We start from the raw sequence: 23,104 nt of genomic DNA on the forward strand, positions 1-23,104 counted from the left end.
GCGGGTCCGAACTGGGGATGTCACAGGCCCGAACCGGGGATGTCATAGGCCCGAACCGGGGATGTCATAGGCCCGAACCGGGCATGTCGCGGGTCGGAACCGGGGATGCCACAGGCCCGAACCGGGCATATCGCGGGTCCGAACCGGGGGTGTCGCGGGTCCGGCACCGCTACGTTCTCCGGGCGCTGTCTGGAGCGACCCTGGAACAGCACGGGCGGTCTCGGAGGGGCTCGGGCATCGCTGCCGTGCCGGCACCGAGTTACGGCAGTCGAGTGCAGAGAATGGAAACGGAGCTGGGCCAGGGGCTGGGCACAAGTGCACTGAGGAGCTGCTGAGGGAGCTTAGCTGGAGAAAAGGCTCTGGGGGAGCTTTTCATTGTCTGCCACTCCCTGACAGGAGGGTTCGGCCAGGTGGGGTCATGCTCTGCTCCCAGGGAACAAGGGACAGGACGAGGGGAATGGCCTCAGCTCTCCAGGGGAGGTTTAGGTTAGACATTTGAAAGAATTTCTTCATAGAAAGGGTGATTAGACATCAGAACGGGCTGACCAGGGAGGTGGTGTTGTCATGTTTACGAAAAGATTGGAAGTGGCACTTGATTCTGTGGTCTAATCGTCAAGGTGGTGTTGGGCCACAGGTCGGACTCGATAATCTCAGAGATCTTTTCCAACCCAACTGGTTTTGTGATCCTGTGAGTAAAGGAGAGGGCGTGAGGCAGCGGCGCTGGGCTGGGGCTCAGCTCCGCAGTGCTCCTAATCCCCTTTCCTTGCTCTGTGCCTGGCCAGGGTCCCCTCGGCACAGCCCACAGGTGACACCGTGTGCGGGCAGGGAATTCCTGGCTTTACTGGAGCAGGGAACGCGGGATTCCCTCGGGAGAAGGCGAGGGCACAGCCACGGGCCTGGCGCCGGGCTCGGCCGCCCTGCTCCTCAGAGCTAACTTTGGATGCTAAAATGACACTTCACTCAGGAGGCTCTTCATGCTAATCACCTCTCCAGCTAATGGAGAAAGGTGCTTAAAACCAGCTGGAAATAACCCAAGCCTATTAGAAGGATCACAATTTTTCAGCTCCCCAGAATAATTTGTCCCTGGCATAGCAGTTAATAATTAATTTTAAAAGGGGAGGTGGGTGGGGGAGAAAACCCACTGCAAACAGCATAATGTCACTTCTCCCTTCAGTACAATACTGAAGAAAAAATAGCAATGTGGCTGTCAGCAGATCAGGGACACGGACTCCTCTAGGAAGCAGCATGACTGAGAGGGCAAGGATCATATCAAAGGCTCTGGTCTCAGAAGCTCGGTTCAAAGCCAGCAGGGATATCACTGGTGTAGCAGACTTGGGGAAGACACTGGAAGGGCAAATGCATATTTTAGTTTCATTTCATGTCACCCTGTTTTAATATAAAATAAGATAAAGGAGGCACAACACTTACTATGTACCAAACAGCTGCCAAGATTTTGATTTAAAGCCTTCCTGAACTGTATGAGACCAGGTGTGCTCTTAGATTGCTGGTTACCATGGTGGGGAAACACTGTTAACAGCAGATGGAAATTTCTAGACATTAAGACTGATTAGACACAGGTTGACATGGGAAGGTTAATGCACCTACATGGGTCCAGTGCAAGCAGGAGCCTTTCCTGGATGAGTTATGTGGCAAGCGCAGTGTCCTGAGCCATGTGGCACAACTGCAAATAGCAGCAGTTTTATTTGAGGGAATGGTATTTTGAGTAAGAGTTAATTGGTGTTGCTTAGCAAATACAAGAGCTAAAAAAAAAAAAAAAAAGTTGTTTAAAGCATGAACTCTGCTTGTGTAAGCATTTCTCCAGTCTCATATGCAGATACACACACGCAATGTACAAGAAATTAGACATTATGAGTAAAGACTTACAGTGTGTTACAACTTCTGGACTTAAAACAGCAGAAAAAAATCACTGTGAAAGCACAACCACCTACAACAAATTGCTCTTACAGATGTTTCCTTCTTTGTATAAAGTCAACTACATTTCAGAAAATTCAGTAATTTATGACACATTAATACACAAAAGGTAGATTAGTTGCCCCTGAACATGAGGGCTAACTTCATATTTAAAGTGATTCATTCTTTATCTGGGCCAATCACATCCTGAAATTATCTTAATCAAGCAAACTAAATTACCCCAAATAATTCCAGCTTCAGAAACAGCTTTGCCAGAGCAGAGTATGTGACTGTTAACTTGTAATTTTTGATTCTGTTGTCCAGGCTATAGTAATAAACTGGGAAGTAATGTAAGACTGACATATTGTACATTGTTCCACCTCATCCAGGGCATACATAAGCTTTTGCATTCTTTTCTCTCACAGGATACTTCCTGGATATTCACTATGATTTTAAAAATATCTTTCCATCCTTTCAGTGGTGGAAGTTTTGTGCTTTACTTTTCATTCTTTGCTTGCTTTACTTCAGCTGCCCAATAGGAAATTTTTTTGATAAAAGAGAATAGTAGCCACCACAATTCAGACAGGAATAATGATAAATGGAAGAGTTTGGAGTAAAGCCAGGACTATATACCTTGCTCAGGAGATGCCAGGCCTGAGGATGGGGCATGCTCCATATGCTGTTAATCCTCTGTTCCATTGATTTAGGAACTTCCTGGATGAGTAGTGCCTGATCCTCTCTCTGCTAAGTAAACAGGGTGGGCAGGAGTGTCCTGATTCAGCAGGAGAAAGCGATACAAGTCAACATCTCATCCTTCTGGAGGAGGAACACTCCCGATGCATTTAGACCAGGTGTGTCTGAGCACCCTCGAAGTAGATCTTCTGACAGTTCAGGTCAGTGCATGCTAAAAGGCAGCTCACAAAATCCATCCTGCAACCTTTAACCCCCACAGTAAAAAGATGATGAATTTACACCATGTCGGCTTTGAACCCAGGGTCAAACTCACAGGGATATTGCCCTGAACAACCCAAACACTGGTAGGCAGGATAGAACTTCAAAGTGGGTATGTGAAATACTAAACAGATTTTCTAAATACTAAACAAATCCAATGAGCACAGCTTGAATGCAACAAGGTCAAGCTGCTTCTCAAATGTTTCCAAGTATCCAATGTCACTGAAACTTACAAGAAAATCTCACGCAGGAAAGGATTTTGTGCCCAGAGCCAAATTTTATCACTGACAAAAAGATTCAATTCTCCAAGATCATACATGTCGAAGTATTATTCTCTGGAAATTTTGGACACATTTATCTTCAAATGCCTGTTGCAAATGGGAGTGAAATATTCAACTCAATATGTCTTTTGGGCTAAGAAGGAGGAAGCTAATAGTAGTAATGAGAATGAACATGAGTTGTACTTCCAGCTGTATTATTAGACTTATGGAAAATTCTGCCAAAAGCAGTCCTGCTGCTTACACTTGCTAATTTATGAAGCAGCAAAGAGACTGTCCAATATCCAAGGTATTATTTAAGCTCAAGACTGATGAAGGGACCCTCAGCACAGAATAACTGCTAGCCAGTTAATAGCTCTACTGTGAGGAAAACAAGATGTCTGCAGATATAATCACCAAATATGATGGGAGAAGTGTGAAGACAACCCCAAACTCAAGAGTGATGGAGCAACCCAAGTCATGGCCATTCAAGCATTCCCTTTGTAATGAGTTCATTGTTCAGTCCAGTTTTGGCATGAACTGTAAGAGAGTACGGTTTCAGTGATGTAAACTTACCTGGAATATGCTCAGCACCTGTTTTTGGTGAAAAGGACCTTTGTACTTCTCAGATTTCTAAAAACATGTAGACAAAGAATAGTCAGTTGCAAGTTATAAATATGCAAAGACAGACCGTGGAAACTGCCCAGGCTCTGAATGAATAGTTAGATCCTTCTGGAGTACAATGGAAATAATGGTTAAGAAATGTCAGTGGAGACCCCCCTCTGAGTCGTGTGGATTTCTGTCAGGCTGCGGGCAGTGGCACTGCTGAGCCTTTGTACGCTGTGAGTTCAGCTTGTGCACCCAGTGCAGCGTTTTGTGCCTGCAGAGCAGTGACAGGTGCTCAGAGGCTCCAGGTGAAATGGAAAAGGTTACTGGAGGAAACGCTGCCCTTGACATTTTTTTACCCTAAATATGAAAACTGGGCTGTGTTGAATGGAAGTTTGCTTATTTGGCAGGAACCCCAGACAGGCAGCTTAGGAGCAATCATGACACAGACAATATGTACACACCCACCTGTACAGCTTGTGATACATCTAGAAATCCTGCCTGCAGAGCAAATTCCTGATAGATGGGGGCTCAGCAGCAGGTATGCTGAGCAGACAGGTTTTTGTGAGGTTTTCATGGGTTTTCCAGCTTCTAACACTCCACAGACTGACACCAGCAAGCATGTCCTGCTTTATAGCAAGGGAAAGTCATCCTGGTTTTCAAGTTTTAGAGTGATTGCACCTTAAAGCAGCATCAAAACTTTCCTGTCAGCAGAGTAGATCACTACTTAGAGCTCAAAATTGCATTTCCAGAGTGTAGCAAAATAAAGTGTGAATATTTGACCTCAAGGCTGCAAGCACTAAAAAGAGATCTTTAAGCATGCAACTCCTCTTTGTTATTAAGTCTCTCATTTGAAGCAGAGCAATATTCATGTTTTCATTGTAAAATGCTTTTTCCAGAAATTTGCATCTTTATAACTGTCTTAGAACTTGTATGAACTTTAAAAGTTGTTCAAAGAAGTCTCTAAAAATATTTTGAAGATCTAAATCAGTTGGATTTCTTCTATTTCTGGTAAAACAACCTAGTTATTTATGTATCTCATGGTCAATTGCTCTAACATTCTATTTGTGCAACATGTGCAATAAATACTGCCTAGAAAGCAATGTACGAAAATCTGTTGTTTTCTCAATTGCTATCAATGAACCAGGCATGTAATCATCATCACAAACTAATTAGCAGCCTCCTCATTTCTTTTAAATTTGTCACTATTTAAACTACACTAAAACTAAAAAGTTGAAACTTCTTTAATTAACTTATGAAGAGCTAAACAGTTGGCAATAGAAATTCACAATACAGATTAATTATCTTCATGTTTGCTCCCATTTAATGCATAAGCATACCTTGAAAACAAATAAAATGTACCAAAATTAATTTTGTCTTTAGCAGGTGAATCTCTCATTAAATATGATAAGATGAATTGGTGTGATATGATTTCCAATTAATTTTTATCTCAATAGAATTTTCAGAAATACAGTGATTAAGGAATACTTTTAGAAACAGAAAGAGAAGTTAATTACAGAATTATCTGGTCGATATAATTCCAGTTAGTAACAGCCATAAGTAGATATTCATTAGTCTCTCAACAGATCAGGTTTGTTTTTCCTATCAACCAAAAGCACAGGCCAGATGGAACAGTGGAATGCCAAACTGATGTATATATATGATATTTGTTTGTTTAAACATTTGGTGAATTCCTCACAGTGTTGAATCCCAAAAGCTGGAATATTTGCAAGTAAATTAACAAGCCATGGGGGAAAAAAAAGATACCTGCTCTGAATTTAATAATTGTCTTTAGGTTTGTAATTTATTTTAGAGGATTCCTGTTTCTATCATAAAACTTTTTAAATCTGTAAAACCTGTTGACTGATGTTCTTTTGGCTCAGTGAAGAAATTAAAAAGGCTGAGACAAAAACAACTGCCACTGGTTTATTGGGCAGTTTTGTGCCTCAGAGAGATTTTGGATGGAGACTTTGGGGACTCCCACTGACTTCAGCAGGTTTCAGGTCAAGCATGAAAGACAGAAATTGGTAACTAAACTTGCTTTCCCTGCTGTCTATAATTATGATTTAATCAGAGCAATCAAGTGTCAAAGTCCAGACCCGGTTTGGCTGGAGCTTCTGGAATATAAGAAATATACAGCTGTTGATTTCCTCTTGATTCTTGCCTTATTAAGGCAGTTGAACAAAATAAATAATTACAGGGAATAGAGGCTCTGAAACAGAGGAAAGTCAAAAGCAGAAACAGGGGGAAGTAGCTTGAAATGTGAAAAAAATAAATACTACTGTGAAATAAAGATGTGTATGTGTGCAGGTGATGGCCATGACTTGTAGCAGAAGAAATGGACCCCTGCCAAAAGTACAGCAAGGGCTAGAACTGCTCTCTTACAAAACACCCCAAACCAAATCAGAAAACCCCAACCTCCAATACTGAGATGTGTATAAGAGACAGGGCTAGAACTGCTCTCTTACAAAACACCCCAAACCAAATCAGAAAACCCCAACCTCCAATACTGTGTCCCAAATCAAATAGAGATACAACCTGAAATGCAAGTTATGCATTCCATGCATCTCTCTTTTGTAGCACATTTTATGACATTGATACCAAATTGCATTTTTAAAGATATTGGCAGCTAAAATAATAGAATATACCTAAGAAGGTATAAAAAAACCCATAAGTTAGACATGTAAATACCTTTGTGATTCTGGCCCAAGAATGGATGATAATTAGTATACCACAAATTAATTTTTGACATATGTAAATGGAATTGTTTGCTGTCACAACTAATTACAGATGTAACTGTGCTGATTTGATTGGGAGTGAGAAATAAACATACAAATCTAAACCACTGATGTCTAAAACTCCCCTCTCGTAATTGTGATGATCTGATCCTCCTACAACTGGTAAATATATACATGGGAGACTGTGTGTATGTGTGTAGGAGAACAGTAAGTGGGAGAAAGAAATCCAGATTTTTCTATCTGTACAAAATGTCAGCATACTGTCTATAAAAAGACATCAACAAAATCCTTGTAAGCACAATTCAGGCTACTGGAGTTCTAATCTATATCTTTAGTGACAGTGGGGTTAATCAAAGCTCCAATACAATGTTTCCTTAGTTGAGAAGCTTCAAGGAAATGATGTAGCACTTTCAAAAATGCTGTAAAGCTTGGCTAGTGCCAGATAGCACATGTGCAATTGAAAGTTTAAACAGAAGGTTAATAGCCCAGGAAAAGGTTGGTCCTGAAAAGTGACACTTCAGGCTGATATGGTTGAAGTGCTCAGTTAGCCCCCACTGCCAGAATGTGCCTCTGAGAAATTCTAATGACAACCAGGAAAACAGGTAATTGTCAGGTCCTTTATGCTACCTGCTATTACTTTTTATTTTTTAATTCTCTAACCTGGTTTATAATCTCATCAGGCAAATTTAGCACTTCATTTCTTTAAAGATGGAAAAGCCTGCCTTGTGTTGGGAGTGATCTCAAAGTACTTCTAAAAAATATGAAGTGCAGCTTTTCTTCAAAATTGGTTAATTTAAATAAATTTCAGCATCCAGAGAGAGATCTGATTCCTGCAATCCAGAAGAGGTTTGGAAATTTCAAAAGGGGGAAGCATTTTTGTGAGGGTTATTTTGGCATTGAGTGCTGAGATGAAAGGAAAAGCTTTCCCTACCCAGAGCTAGAAGTGCCTTCTTGTAAGCATGATTTACAGGGTTAGGTGGTCAGAAATTATGGAGAGTCTTGGACTAATCAGCTGTGGCAAAGTGTTGTCAAAATACTTCACTCTACCAAGACTGGATGTAAAGGGAGGATACATGGCAGGGAAAGGACAGGGGAAAGTAGAGAAGAATACACAATATTTTCAGTGAGACCAAATGAATGTATCAAAACATAACAAGGGCTATTGTGGAACTCTAAGATGTAATGGCAGGCTCTGAGCATTAGCTCCTGCTGGTGCCTAAAATGGACCATAACCCTCTGTATTCAACTTCAGAAACTGCACCTCACACAGCTGAGAGATGAAACAGTCATTTTGGTCTATAATAGCTGTGTTAGAAGCCAGAAAGAGCAGGAGAAAACAGTAGCCTGGCTAGTCTGATATAAAAATCCACCCCTTTTTTTTTTTTCCCAAAGTAAGCATATTATTACTTTGTATTTTAAAATAATGATCATAGAGAAAAATAAATATATTGTAAAGTAAGAGAACAAGAGCTGTTTAGCTTCACCAATGCCTGAATGGAAATGCAAACACTTTTTTGTAATTGCAAATAATGCAGACACTGCTTTGTAACAGGAAAAAAGGAAAGCCATTATTAGCAAAAATCTGTAGATTCTTTAGGTGGAAAAATACACAGCATAAATTGTTTACATTTTCAGTGGGGAGCATCCCTCGGTGCATCAAGCTGTCACACAGCTTAGCAGCATGACACATCTTAGTGATTAAATGCCGGCTCCCTGGCAAAACCCAAAAAAACAAAAAAATGAATTTTTCAGTGGAGAAAGCCACTGTTCTCTTGCACAGTGGCTCTCACAGCTGAAAAGAGGCAGCAGCAGGGTGGTAGAAATCAAAGTCACTCAGCAGGTGAACTGTAGTTTGAATGTACCACTTCACAGGATGTCTTTATCTGCCTTTGGTCTCATTCCCCGTTGGGGTAAAATACACCATTGCTTAGAAACCAAAGTTTGATTTTAATTGTTGACCATGCAACATTTTGGACCTTGGAAAGCAATTATTACATGCCTTCACTTATTTTTATTTGGAAGTCCAAAACCAAGCAGAGTTAACCCAGTTACTCAGATGCATGAAATCAGAACAGTGACAAGGCAAGAGCAGCAAAGGCCACCTGAGAGTGGAAGAGAAGGTGAGCATGACAGGAGTGTCAGGATCAGTGATCATGCAGGTGCTTGTATGTGACTCATCAGCCAGTCTGAAAAGCAGAATTATCTGTATTTCTTGCAAAGTTCACACTTTGTTATGCCCCAGCTGTTCACTGTTACCAGTCCCACCCATACTTTGCCACATGAGGAGTCAGCTTAGGCTTACTTCAACTGGTAAAAAACAGTTCATTATTTTTTTGGGTGACTTAGTAATGTTTACCAACTTTTATTTTCTTTATGCTATTTGCAGTTCCAAAGGGGTCACATTCAGCAGCTGATCATGAAAAATACTCTCCTTAGATAAAAGAAAGCAATAAGCAGTCCAGCACTGTCACATGGGGCTGATGAAATGCATGAGCTGACACTTGACAGGACAGTGATTATCCCAGAGTTTAATAACATGTTAATCATCTTAAGAGTCATTATTTTCTCCCAGGCACGTACTCCCACAGTGACATTAAAAAAATCCCCAACAAAACACACCAGAGGGTATTTCTATAGGGTAAAATATAAAAATATTCTGTCTATGAAAATGGTCTCTTCCACTGTTCTAGAACACCAGAAAGGTGGTGCTCTTTTTGTGCAGCTCTGTGCTACTCAGCTGTAGCGGTTTAGAATAATAATTTTGGATATAATTGCATAGATGCTTATTTACTAAATTTAATAATAATGTGAATGTGAACATGCAATGTAGTCTCAGCATATGAGCACAAACAGCAAAAACTTCCCCCCACACGCCTTATGCTTCCTGCTAGGTTGCACAGGTTCCAGTGGAAAATCTGTGTTTGATTCATCTTTAGGTGGCATGCCTAGCTGTGACTTCCAACAGAGCTGTCAGTGCCAGGTGCAGCAGTGGCTTTTAGTACTTTTTATCTGCATTACCTGTGACTTGAGGTCACAACTACTTTCACATATGATACCAAACAGTCTGGAGACTGTTTTGTTTTAATTTTATCTGAACCTGCCTGAACTAGAGGTGGGATATGAATACTATGGGAGGTTGTAACAGACTGTAAATGTTTGAATTGGGCATTTTCAGTCTGAGTATTCCTTAAAAGAGTGTCCAAATTCTACAGACCCATCTAGCCCACAGGGAGACTGCTCCTTCCTGAAGAAGCAACTGAGCCTATTTGGTAAAGATGGTCCCACTGGCACACATGGTAAAAGAGGAATGAGGAAATGACAGGAGCTTTGTCTGAAGCCCAAGCAAAGACAGTGAGACACTTAGTGCTCCCATGAGAAAAATCCCTAAGGACCAGAACAGAAAGTCATTGAGTTATCAGAAAGTCAATCCAGAAGGAAAGGCAAAATCTGAAAACTCTTAAACAGGAAAGATAGACATTATTTTTTAAATCTCATTTCACTTTGGAGTTATTATAGATAAAGGATTTAATTACTGTAGATCCTATGCTAATACAAATGACTTATGAGTTTTGAAGTCTTTGTGGGATTCTCACTCAGTGTAGATCTAGATGGACTTATCTGGGAGATGGGACTGGTCCCAGGGCCTGCCATGGGTCTGAGCTGCACTTGTTTGGAGTGTACTGTCCCCCAGCCAAGCATTAACAGCCAGACCCATCCCTGCTGCTGCCTCATAAGGCACTTACACAATGTAGATTAATGGGAGTTGGTGAGAAGGTCATGTCCTGATACTAATGGAAATGAATTATTCCCAGAAATATATTTAGTCTAGACTGTGTCCAAGTCTTCAAGCTGTGAGGTTCAAATAGTTCCCTGCGAGATTTTTACAAGTTCATTTCTGTATCACAGTTTTTATCTTGGTGTTCAGCTTAAATTTTAATTTCTTCCTCCTTTCTGCCTTAGAACATTATAAAGAATTCCTCTTATTTCTTGCTGCTTATCCCATTTGTAGACTGTTGGCAAGTTCTTTGTTCTCATCCACTTAACCTTCTTTTCACCAGCCTATAAATATTGATCCATTCCAACCTTCCCTTTTTGTCTATACAAAAGTCCCTCTGTAGTTATTTCTGCCCTATACTGAATGACCTTCAATTTGTTGGTTGTAATAAGCTACCTAAAAACACTTGTATTCTTCTGACAGCATTATATGGAGATGAACAATGCTTCCTTTTTCATGCTGCATGGGCACAGGCATTGCAACAATTTCTTAGTCCTTCATGTTACTCCTTCCCAGATTTGCCCCTCACAGGAAGTAGGGACAACAGAACTCCTTTCCTTGAGATTAACTGGCATTTTTCCAGGTTGAATTCAATTTTTTTTTTGCATTTCATCAAGATTCTAAGACCTCCAAGAAACAGATTATTTGCTTCCCAGTTCCTTTCTATACTTCTATACTTTTCCCTAACTCATCCAGAGTTCATCCAAAGCATATGTGGGAGGTTTCATTAACATGGAATTTACTTTGTTCTTAGTGACTGTATTTTCCCAGGAGCTACAAGTGATCTCTGCTGTAAAATTAATCACTTTATTCTAACCCAGCATTCATCCATTTACCAAACTGCATCTTGACTTTACTCTTGACTCACCATTAGCTTCAGGAAACAAACAACTGTTTAGAAATATTAAAAGGTGTCATAGCAGTTAAATCTTATTTCAGGAATGCAAACATCTGCAATTTTGGTTTATATATGAACAGATGTATTTATGAAAATGAGTATGATTCACTGCACAGATGAAAATTTTATATTTCATAGTCAGCATTTCATAGTTCATATTTCAATCAGGTTTTGGTAATAGATACTGCAGCAACTGCTGCTTGCAGCAATAGGTCTGGCAAGCTTGCAGCTGTAATCAATGCCATAATACACTGAGAATCCATAACATAAACTGCCCTGGATGGTGACCTAAAATCAAGAAGTTGAAATACAAAATAGAGATTAAAAATAGAGGAAAATAATGTAGAGATTTTTTTCCCAGTTCAATTAAACTTAAAATGCAAATTCCTAATAACAAAATCTGTCTCAGTAGTCATAAACTACTTCCGCTTAACATCATCATACAAAAAGAAGCCTGAAAATCTGTTTAAGGGAGTTATTTTTAGATGAGTTGTCTGTTGAGAAGAAATTTTCCCATATTCCCACCAGAGCAAATGAGATGCCACTGAGCTTTGGAAGCAATGTCCATGGCCACCTGCACCCATCTGGCCTTAGTCTTAAGTCCTTTCTTGGATTTAGACAGATAAGGCTCCATGTAGCAAAATCCCACTGTTTAGGGCTTACAGCACCTGCTAAAAACATCTGGTTACTGCTGTCTAGAGTTCAGAATCTTCTCTCTTCATTCTCATGTTTTTTCTCCAACTTGTCCTCACAAAAGGTCACAGAATAGAAGTCCTGCCTTTTTATGAACCTGGTATAATCCTATTGATTTACCTTGTGTTCAACCCAGTTAATTTCAATTTACCCTTTTGTGATTTGTTTCTCTCAAAGGTAATAAACCTGTGCTAACCATTTTACTTCCAGCTATTATTTGTTTTTGCCAAACACCAGGGGAGAAAAATGAATGGTGTTCTCCTGTGCTGTGCCTCCAGGTGATGCAGCACAGCTCACAGAGAGCTGGGGTGATGCTGCCGGACTGTGCTCCTGTAATGTGACCACACTGGGTGACACCTGTGGTGGGTTCCTGTCACCCAGTCCCTGGGAACACCTGCACATATGGCTCTAGATGGGCTGTGACATAATTCAGGATCCTCCTTTCGATACACAGTCATATCTACAATACTTCTTTCAGTTTTGATATGCCTTTTACACAGAAATCCTGCTGGCAGCTCTCTGTGGCAGCTGGTGCTCTGTGAGGAGAACTCATCACTGTGACCAGCACTGGACACTCAGTGCACACAGCACTGAGAGCTTAACAGCAACCAAACCACTTGGTGAGGTTCCAGATCTGAGGTAGTGAAGAACACCAGCTTCCCAGGCAGACTCATCAGCTCAGGAACTTTGTGTTAGAGCAGTTTCACTGCTCTCTGTTTCTCCGTGGGTGTAGATGCACCCCTGGTGACACCTGAGCATGGGAAGTTCTTTCCTGGCTGGGACTCTCTTCTGTGTCAGATGTAACAGACAAAATCAGGAGAGATCAGGACATATGATAATGTGATCTGTAAGCCTCTGGACCAACGATATGTTGAAGTGATGTTGAACAGGGATGTATTTTTAAGGAATGGCCTCTGCATTTGCCTGAGTGTGTTTTGCACTGTTCTGGGACCTTCTCAAAACATGCTGAAATCCCCATGCATTCCAAAAGCTACATCCCTCTCCACAACATTTCTGCTAATACTGATCTGGGAAGGCCAGAATTTGATGACAGCAAACACTAGTGAAGTCACAGCACTCAGGACAGCAGTGATTTTAGCCCAAATGCATTAGCTCATAATTATATTTACTGCAAAACATTTACATGAAACTGTACCCATAACTAATGAGGTGTAATTCAGTGTTCTTTCTGTATAAACTGAATGTTCTCTCTAAAATCCAGTTTCAGTGGATATCTGTATCAGTTATAACTTTTTCAGCCATTTAGCAGCCATTTCAGCTCACTGCTGAATTTGAGGCCCATGGCTTAGAGCAAAAGATCCATTTGAGAAAAGCTAATATCAGGAGTCTGGTGTTAGGTGCCAAAGTAGGGCTGAAATCACACTGTGACACCCACATTATCCTTATTCAGCTCAGGCAAACACTCCACCAAGGAAAAAACATACCTAGATCCTGTACCGATATTATTTTAATTAGATCTGCAGCAAATAGCACAATATATGATTGCTGACCCACTCAAAAATAGCTTCAACTACAAGTAATAAGAAACAGGTTAGAACAGGGCATAGAGCCTGGAGATTTTACCAGGCAGCAGATCAAACAGCTGAACTCTTGACAGACTCTGCTGCTTCCCTTTGCCTGCTGTTTCCTGGAGCAGCAAATTCAGGAGCCAGTTGTGATTCACTGGCCAGTTCATCCTCACAAACCATTAATGGCATGCCTGAACTCCCAAAAGGCACAATGGAAATGGAAAAGAAAAAAAAAAAATCCAACTCAGAAGTCTCCTGTGTCTCAAAGAATCATTTCCTTGCACTTTCTGGACTTGTTTTTGTAATGTGTATTTCAGGTGCTTGACAGGCCTCTGTTTGATATAAGTTTGGGTGGAAAAATGAAAAAAATAGCTCTAAAGATGTTCTCTTACAGTTATTCCACTGAATAAATATTTTTATTGTGACCAAGCATCAAATGTGAAGTGCCATTTCCTGAGTTCTCACTGAGGACTTTCAAATTTTCTTTTCTTGAGAAAATCAGTGTGATCCCCATAGTTCCCCAGGGAACTAATGCATTTTACTCTGGTAAGAGCCTCAGGGACATAAAGCTCTATGGGCTCATATTTTTGAAACCATTTTCCTCATTGATTTTGTGCCTTAAGGAATCCAGAGTTCAGGATAGCCTTTTGTGTGCCACAACAATGAGGCGACCAGCCGCTGACATTTATAAATTCACTATTAATTGCTTGTATGCCTGGGCTCCAACGCTTAAATGCTTTGAGTCACGTATCTAATGAAGTGGAAACTAAAAGGTGCCAACCATGAGGCAGAGGGGAAATCACCAGAGAGGGATGAAGAGCCAAGCTGTGCTGGCTGCTGGCTCTCCAGGCACTCACTGATTGATCAGCGCAGCCCGAGGCTGGTGAGGGTTACCTGGGACACCTCTGCTGCTCCTCCTGCTCCCAGGAGTGTCACCAGGGCACTGTTCTCCTCCACAACATCTTGTTAATGCCGGCTCCCAGCTGTGAGGAGCAAAGATGCCAACAACAAGAACTCACCTCTCTTGCTGATGAGCAAACTCTTAACGGGAATCCAGCTCCTCGGATCTAATTATGGACAAAAACTCCCTCTCTGCCCACTGTGAAGAGAAATAGAGTAAATCTTACCTGACTCAGAGCTACAATTTGACTGAGATTATTGTCTGCTGGAGACATAGAATACATATTTTTTTTCTGTAGGTACTTTAATATCTGGCTTTTTGATAGTTTGCATCTTTAAAATATTTAAAATATCATCAATGCTTTGAAATTATTAAACCAGAGAAGAATACCGTGATGCCCAAGGTCCAACTTGTTGCACAGAGAAATAAAAAAAAAAATAGCCTCAGGGAGGTGAGAGCCCTGAACTTTTCAGGAAGATTTTCTATACAGAAAATCCACAGAGAAATCTAAATTCATACAAAAAATAATAACATAACAAAAATATAAGCCTCATATATCCACAAGTTTCCCTGCTGCATTTAAGTCTCTTATCTTTTGAAATAAAACCAAACTGTTTTAATTAACAAGGTGGAGGTATTGTAGAAAAATAAAAACATTACTTATAAAAATAGTACTGCTTTTGTACAGCACTTGCAATTATTAGGTCTCAAAGTAATATACAGAAGCACAATGATCCTCAGTATCTAGATGAGGAAATTAAGGTACATAGAGGTGAAATCCCTTGCCTAATACCCTCCAGTGGGTCAGAAATACCAGTGAAAAGAGAAGATTTCAAAACATTTACATCACCTTGATGTGTTTAAGAATTTCAGAAAGAAATTACTGAGGTTCAGGTCAATTCATAACCTGGAAATGAAGTTCAGGTTCCCAAAATGAGCATCTGGCATTTCCACAGAAATTTATCTGCCTGAACTAGGTAGAACCTAATGTGCCAGGTCTGTTATACAAAACTGGTAAATATTAGTGTTTGTCTTCAAGAGATACAGTTATAATCCTTTTTCTTAATCAAAAATTCTTTCTTATATCTTCAGAATTTCACAGTTTTGGCTCCCTTGCTGTTAAGTCCACATACATTTCTTAAAGTTTTCAAGTAACAGCTGCCTCAGAGATCAAAGCCGGTCAAAATACCAGGGGGTGCTTGGAAAGGGTTGTATTCTTTTTTACTGGTTTCCTGTGGTTTTGATCAAAGTACACAGAGAATCCCACTAAGCAGAAACTGCATTTAGTGGGATTCAGCTCTATTCAGCTGAGAAATAGGAAAATAATCTCCTCTAGTTTGTTGAATGCGTAAGTCTGGGTTTATCCTCTTTCTGTCTCTCATCTCCATTTTTTCCTACAAAGTCTTCATTCTGTATGAGCAAACTGAATGGGTTCAGGGCTGTCCCTAAACCAGACAAGGTCACAACTGCTTCCACTTTACCTTCTCCTTTATGATCTCAGTTGCCAGACTCTGAGGCTGTAAGAGCACAAGGAGGAGCTGCATCAGAGGTCCTCAGCAAAGGCTGGAGAGTGATTGTTAAAGCAGATGGCACCAGGCTTTGCTTTTGTGAGCAGAAGTGTTACCTCTCTGCATAAACCCACATTTCAAGGGCAGAATAAGATGCTTAGGAATACGTCTTGTATTTCTTAGGAAAAGGTCCAGAAGGCCACTGTCGTATATGTTTGAAATGGAAAAAAAATAAAATTCTTTATGTGACTGCTCAGGTTCACATAAACAGAAAATTAGCAGCCAAGAATATAAAATAGATTTTTTTACAGCTGCTTTATTTTCTGTTGCCAAGTGTTCAAATAGATCATCAGAAGCAAGAGAATCTATAAGTTTCTTCACAATTTGGGAGTACAAAGGATGATTATATGAGAAAGCAACATTGATATAAGATAAACAGATTCCCTACCAGAGTAATTACAGAAAAGCAAAAGATTTAACACCCTATTATTTACTGAGAAGAGTTGCTTGTTATCAATTAGATTAAAATACTTCTAACAATTTCAAATAAAATGTAACAAAATAAACCACTCAAACTGAACTAAAAGAAACCTGAGTTTTTCTGCACTGGTTTAACCATCTTAGGTGAAACTAATTTAATTACACCAGTGCAATTCTATGATAAAAATAGGGCTATAAATGACATGTTCATTAAAGTCATGGGAAAATGAATGGAATACTAATGAAATTAAACACGAGGGCAAGGGCCAAGTATATGCATCAATCAGTCTTCATAAAACCCATAATCTGCTCCTGAAGCTAAATAAAACACACACGTGGTCAAGGTCTCTGAATTTCTGGAAAGAGTAAAAGTCTGAAGACTTGATTGTTAGAAAAAAAAAAAAAGCTCAATTTTGTGGTATTAGACCAAATAAATAATTCTTGCAGAAAACAGTAATTTATTATTTTTAAAAAAACAAACAACAACAAAAAAACCCCAAACAACTAAGCAAATGACAAATTCTAAATGTAAATATAAATTTCAACATTTCCTGTGAAGGTAAATATTAATATTATAATGACCAAATGGGGAGAAAATTCCCTTCAACTTTTCAATAACTGAGAAGCAGCTTTTTGGCCCATCTCTATGAAACTCTCCAGGCCAGCAGCTCTTCAGTGTCAGGCCAATTCTGTGTGTTCCTAAGAGCACAGAACTCCTTGGAGCACATGGGACAGGGTGGGGAATCATGTGGAGTGCCCACATGGCACAGGATAATGTGGTGATGATGTGAGATGGGGGATGTGACTACCTAAACTGGTTTTTTAACACTGGCTTGGCAAAGAGGGGCATGAATAATTCTGTATTCTGGCATGCAGAATGGTTCTTTGTTCCATGCCTGAAATTCAGGGGAAAAACCACAGCTGGCCAAAGGGTGAGCTCTGGCCTGGGCAATGCAGAATGTGGCAGAACTCCCTGCCTTGTCTCATTTCTGGGGAGGGAGTGCCATAGAACACAGTCCAGATAAAAGTTTTGATGTTGAAATTACCAGCATTTCCCAAAGGAAACAAATTCTTCCTGAAAATTCCCAATGAGCTCTTATATGTGCTGATATTGAAATGTCAGCACAGCCAAATCCCATTTTTCTTATTTCATTTTATCTGTGCCCCTAAATTCTCCCTTTTCCATTTGGGATCTCCTCCTCTTGTCCTGAATTCAGTTGTGACAGTCATTATACAGCACTGCAGTGATCTTTTGCCCTCTTAAAGCTTTTCCTATGTGCTAGATTATTACTCATTTATAGTTAGATTGCTACTCACTTAGAAAGGGCCTAATTCTGCTTTTGCAGTCCCCTTAATTGGGAGACATTGCACAGAAAATATGTAAGTGGTGAACACATAGGGAGAAAGAGAAGGTCAAGCCCAAACTGATGAGGTTCTCTAGAATAAAAAAGGAGTTATATAAATAGACAATTATATTTTCTCATTAACAAGAAAGTTTTTTTCATTTTCTTTCTGGGTCTTTGAATCTACTGTAACAGTCAATGGGAACTTTTGTTTTCACTGTCTAACTCTGGTTATTCTCAAAAACTTCTAATAGAGAGTTTAGCTTGCTATTTCCTTGTGCTATCAGATGGAGAGCTCTGTGATTATCTTACTGGTCAAGAGATGAAAACATTCCTTAGGCTGAGAGCATTTCAGCCTTAATGCTGAGTGGTCAAATTTTGCTTGCAGTTTCCTAATAAATCAAAGGCAACATTATCACAATCATAGGAATTAGTCATGTTGAATCCTTATAAATGAGAGGAAAACAAAACCTCAGGGGGTTTTAAGAATGTGGATTAGTTTAGGTAATTTTGAGCAACTATTCTCAAGAAAGCACTTGGGGACAGTTAGGTTTAATTAGGCTGCAGCTCGTCCTCACTGCGGGTGGTTTTGTTTCTGCCACAAAACTCTTTCCTCCTCTCAGGTGTAGAGTGAGCACCAACAAACCCCTGGAACTGCTCCTCCTTGATAGGGGAGGGAGGCAGAGCTGGCTGGGCCCATCTATTGGAAGAGGTGTCACCAATGTTGATTTTGAATTACCAAGAGGCTGGGCTGGGTGGGAAGAGGTCCTGGAGGTGTGAGCTGGGCTGGGAGCTCTCCTTGTCCACTGCAAGGGGCTCTGACAGCGGGACAGGAGCTGGCCTGACACTGCCATCATTATTCCTGCCTGGGTGTCCCCCCAGGTGTTTTGTGCTCTATCAGAATAGACTGTATTCTCCACTTTTTCCTACTCAGACCTTTACCAAAATGCCACATTTATCTGCTGGAAAATTTACAGCTCTGGTCTATTTGAAGTCAACAGAACTACAGGGAGAAAACTTCAGCAAGTGCACAAAGCTTAGGAAGAGGTTTCAGGTTCCTGGGCAATTTTTTTTCCCCATTATTTTTAATTTATTTCAGTTAAATTTTGATCAGGCAGAAGAAATGCGTGTGTAAAAGCAGTCAGAATTAATTATACTTTGTGTTTTCTATATTCATCCACAATTTTTCTTAATGGGTGTCCTTGACATGTTGCCTTTGTGACACCAATGTGGTGGAATGGCTCAATTTTATACATTATTTATTGAAAAAATTTTCAACTCTACACTCCTTGAGTCATTTTCATGTATAATTGAGCTTAAATTGCATTTGGGTTATTTTGAATTAGGAAATCTTTTACTGGATCAGGTCACATTAATATGTGCCTAGCATCTAATAAGAAGCCATTTTTAGGTCCTTACTGATTTTTGAAATATCCTGGAATCTCCTTAAAATGAAATCGAATTGCTGTGATTTTAAAACCTAAACTTGGAGTTTGAGTATATGAAAACAGTGATTTTTAAACTTTCTGAGTGTTTCCTTGCTTTCTATTGCATTATGAAGTTGTCCCAAAACTGACTTGTATTGTCTGGTTTTAAAGTATGGATTCTAGTTTTAGAGAAACATCAGCAAACCAATGAAATTCTGGCAAAACAGAAAAAATAAATTGCAGGCCAAGCTACAACCCTAATGCTCTTAGCCACCCTGAAGCTCTTGTCAGGAGCCATTCAGATCCTACAACACGTCACACTGGCTGCATTCAGCTATCACCTCTCTGTACCCTCGCAGGGGCAGCTGGTCTTGAGCAAAATGGGACAAAGAGCAGGAAAATGGGTGCATAGAGGCTGCTAATTTGGGAAGATGTGAATTTTCCCTTCCTTATCACACAAACTCTCACAGTAGTTGCTGAAGTGTCCAAAAATAGGAGCTTGCAGCCCTAACTATAGCCTTGTGAAACAACGAGGAACTCATAGCATCTCTCCATCTCTCCTTCTAGGGAGGCTGGTGGTTTGGGAAGCAGATGGATGAAATGGTGCAGCACATTTCAGCCACTCTCAGTAAGCTGGAAGAATATCTCAAAGTGCAGCACAGTTCAGCAATATCATTTTAATTATGATACAGCTCAGGTTTTATCATCGTAATAATTTTGGCCTGATTTTGATTCATATTGACACACTAACAGAAAGAAGGGTTCATGGGGAAAGAGAAGGAACTCTAAAATACATTAATATTCATGCCAGCAAAGATTTTGTCATGCATGACCTCCTACCACAAAAGTATAAAAAAGAACATTATTAACAAAGACAGCACTTGGGAATGTGGCTGGGTTTGTGTTGGTATCAACACTTCTGTAGGACATAATTTGCTTTATTTTTTCATTGTAATTGGATCTTAAAACCCTTCCTCTGTTCCACAACTTGGAATTCCAGTGCCAGCTCAGCAGAAAGATCCCTTAGAAAAATATTTGGAAATTCAAATCTCTTCTAAATATTGAATAAAGCACAGTTATTTAAACCCCTTGAGACAGGCTTGTTCTGAAGAGCTCTCATGAACCTTCTTGTTCAACAAGGCTGATGTCTGACATTGCTGCTCACTTAGATGCTGCAAGTAAACTTTTGCTCTCCCATTCCTCCTGGAACTGACACATCTAAGAGGATGGAAATGTGTTTATATTACTACTTTGTACAACAGAAGAATCACTAAATTTTCATTCCCTCCCTTTCAGGGGCTCCCTGAAGGCACAGGAGTGGCATTAGTCTAGAAGTCTGAAGAGTCCAGCCTTCAGAAGTTTTGCTCTTGACAATAATGTATGAAAAGGTGTTTGATTTTTTTTCCCTTGTCTTCTCTCTTCATAAAAAAAAAAAATTAAAATGTCAAGTTTGTGTATTTTATATAGAAAATTAGTAGGCTAAGCAAACAAAGCACCAACAAGATTCATTTAGAACAGAATTTCACTTTAGAGGGTTTTTTCCTGCATCACTGTAACAGTAAAAAATCCTCATTTAATTGTAAATACTAGTGTTAGAATGTTTATATTCTGGGATTACAAATTTCTATGCAATTTGGCTTGACTTCTTTCAGATTACAAGTTCAAAACTCGTGAAAAAGTGTATATCAAATTATGACAGCAAACGGGTAGAATTTGCATGACTTCGGGATCCTTAAAAAAGAAAATTTTAAATTTCTGGCCATTGATATCACATGGGATATGAGATTTTGAAAATCAGGCCTCTTTTGTTTCAGCTTTCCAAAGAATTTACTTGATCTAGAGATCAAGACAAACAGCCAGGGAGATTTCTAGAAGCACCTAAGCATTGGTTTTAGTCAATGTATATTAAGCATGTAAGCCTGTCAGATGCTTCTGTAGATCATATTGGATGTCCAGATCCACATTTATAAACAGAAAACAATTGTAAATCAATTCCTTTGGAGCTATAACCTCTCATAAACCTTATCAGCTATTGGCATCTCAGTGTCCAGGAACAGATTGCTCACAGCTAGGATCCATATTTTAAAGATGCTCTTTACCTGTACGATGCAGCAACCAAACACAGATGGGCAAATCACAGCTGAAGCATCAGGATGTTTCTGCTAAGGGACAGTACCTAAGCTACAATAACCCTGCACGTGTCATGGAACCATGGGGAAGCGTTTTGAGATGTTTTCTCCTCTGAGATTTTATATTCGTGCAAAGCCAATTCAAAATGAAAGTGACTTTTGATTAATTTTCCCATAATTAATACCAAAAGGAATTTTTCCTATTTCGGCTTACTCCTGTGTTGTCTAATATAGACTTGCTAGGGACATACAGGGAGATGGCACATGTTTTCCTTGGATCAGATGCAAGCTTGGATCTAAAAAGAGAGGTGTGTTTTGTAGGTTGTTACTGATGACATATGGGCAGGAGAAATTCAGAACAGATTGTCATTTAACACCACCAAGAGCCTTACCCTTCAAACGAGGCTGGATGTGATCCTAACGGGTTACATTCTGCCTGCACTCGTGTCTTCGTGTCCCAGAGGAATTGTTTCGGCTCCTTTGGCATTGTGACAAATTCATAAGATCTGGTGTCATTTAAAAGGATGACTTTGGTGACCTGTACTGCTGCAAGTGCCCCTGCTCTCTTCATGCTTTGTTGAAACCACACGTGCACAGCACAAGCTCCTCAGGCCTCAGTCATACTGAGGCTTACACCAGGAATTCCAGCATGGAACACCCTCATGGGACATCTGATTTCCCAGTGTTTCACCCCCAGGTCTATGTGCTATAAAGCAAGTGAGAGCCACTCTGCCTTGAGACTGCCAGGGGATGAAGGAAGCATCACACAGGCAATGATCACTGGCAGCTTGGAAATGCTGATTAGCAGAAAGGTATTAGGCATTAGCTGTAAATCTGAAACTTTCAGCTTGCTAGACAGTCACCTGTGGGTGACTATGGATTAATGATGGGAGAGATGGCTGCTTTCCATGGAGCTGCCTTCTGGCTTGTAATCAGCTCCTTATTACCTCACCAGCCTAAGAAAATGTCCAGAGGACTGTGCTGGCATTTTCTCCGGTGAAATGACAAAAGAGTGATCAAAATAAAGGGGGGAAGAAAAAAAAGATCAGAAATAAGTCACTTAGTGTTCTGCTCCTCTGACAAGAGCTCAGAGCAGGGTGAGAAAAGAGCTGTGTGAGTTGTCCCGCTGCCAGAGGAGACCGAGGAATCCTCTGAGTGCCCAAATGAATACCTGGCTCCATGAGACTGCACGTTGTGCCTGCATGTGAGACTAGTCCTAAGTGGTGTTCTCAATTTCCATATTAATTCAAGGACTGCAGCCAAAGGTAGAAACCCAAAGTCTCCAGGGAAGAAAAACAAATTGCTTTGACTTCTGAAGGAAATCAATATTAGACGGTGCATTGGTTAAAGTGTTGAAACCCATGGATCAGTTCCAGATCCTGTGTAAAGAGATCCCTTAGGAATTCTTAGAATAGATCTTCATTATATTCAGCTTAGAAGCACTTCAAGCAGGAGACAAAGGAAAGCTGGACAATTCTGCAAGTAGCTTGTGTTTTGTCTTGGAACCCAAAATATATTTCAGTGTAGTTTAAAACAGACTGCAAAACCTGTGAGCTCTGGCAGCAGAAGGAACATCTTGCCTCCACAATCTCCTACCTGAGACAATAATGAGCAGAAGAACAAACACCTAATGTTAAAAGAAGATAGAAAAATGAAATGAGAGACAGGACAACCACAAAGCTGGATCCTAGAAGACCACTCTGTGGCCCTAATAATGTGAAATTAGGAATAAATGTACAGGTGAGTTACAGGAATGTGAATTTTAAGACAGAAGACACTATTGGTTTAATTAATTTACTTCCTAGGCAGTAAAAGGATATGATCTTCTGTTCCAGCTGTGCCAGTGCTATATCCTGCCACTCTCACTGTAATCCTCATGGCAAATCCTCAGATTCTCTGTGGCAGATATTATGCTGCCTCAGATCTGCTGATGCTCAGGCTGCTTAGGTGACTTTTCT

This window comes from Parus major, chromosome 9 (genome assembly GCF_001522545.3).
Source record: "Parus major isolate Abel chromosome 9, Parus_major1.1, whole genome shotgun sequence".
In the NCBI taxonomy this organism is placed as follows: Eukaryota; Metazoa; Chordata; class Aves; order Passeriformes; family Paridae; genus Parus; species Parus major.